Below are 1288 nucleotides of genomic sequence, written 5' to 3'. Positions count from 1 at the left end.
ACAAATTTTTTGCCTCTTGTTCACAAATGTTATTTGAAAGATGAATTGAAAATGTTACAGCATGCATTCCGAAAATTGAATGATGCTCCATTAAAACAAATCCTAAAAGATGTCCTGTGAGGAAATGTAAGCAAAGAAACACAATTAACCTATCACTAACATGGTACCTGAGTAAAAACTCAAAAACAAAAACAAAAAATATCACCTGTGGGCAATATGCACTGAATATCATCCTTACCACATCACACATAAGAAAAAGGATATGAAATACAGATAATATGAATTTGTTACTAAATCATTATTCTTTCAAATAGTCACTTTGCCTGATCTTCCCGTCTTTTGAACCTCTAGTGTGAGATTCTTGTTTAAAGCATTACCTTAAAATATACTAGATTGAAGATAGTCTTGGTTAATGCATCAAAAGGGTTCTTAATTTCACTGGTACAAGTTGACCACATGAGGAACACCTATGGGAGAAAACAGCAACACTTACAAGGAGATAAACAATTTACATTTTTCCAACCTACATCACTTGTTGAATTTTAAAGTTTACCATTTAATATATATTTTTATTAGCAGTTTAATGAATCATGCACTCTAATTTCTTCTGGACAGCAGGATGTTTAGGAAATCAATTGCATTTCGTACAAACTAATATTCTGAAGCAATTTTCACATAAGTAGCTGCTTATGGATTACCTTACAAGTTAATTCCCCTATATTCTTCACTATCATCAAAGCATCTTTCTACTGGACGCTTTACCTCTTCCCTCTTCTATCACATGTGTTCTTGCATTCAATGAAATACAGAGGTAAATGTGCACATGGAGAATTAACAAAGAGGGAAATCTGTTCATTCATGAGGCCAATAGACAATGTGGGGCAGATCAGAGTGTTAATATGTATGGGTTCCTTCATTACTTCCTTTTGCACTACAGTACTCCTAATTATTTGGCAGAGTAAGGCTCCATAAGCAAAACCTGATTTCCCATTTAATATTTATCTTTATTTTGCTCTTTTGCTCTCTCCTCTTGGTACTTATTATCCTCATGATGCAGGTCTGACAAGTTAATGCTACAATGGTTACAAGTTGAAATAAGAAAATAGCATAAATACTACATTTACTTTATATGAGGCATTCTTAGCAACAACAGCGAACATACTAAATGGAAATCTCAAGAAACTGTCTGGTCACACACGAGAATGATTTCAGTTTTCAAAGTCTTTCTTGTATATTAATCATCATAAAGCAAAAAGAATGTTCAAATTAGCCACCCTCCCCCCCCCCC

This window comes from Penaeus monodon, chromosome 33 (genome assembly GCF_015228065.2).
Source record: "Penaeus monodon isolate SGIC_2016 chromosome 33, NSTDA_Pmon_1, whole genome shotgun sequence".
Taxonomy (NCBI): domain Eukaryota; kingdom Metazoa; phylum Arthropoda; class Malacostraca; order Decapoda; family Penaeidae; genus Penaeus; species Penaeus monodon.
The sequence above is the reverse complement of the archived record's forward strand: the minus strand, read 5'-3'. Positions refer to the sequence as shown.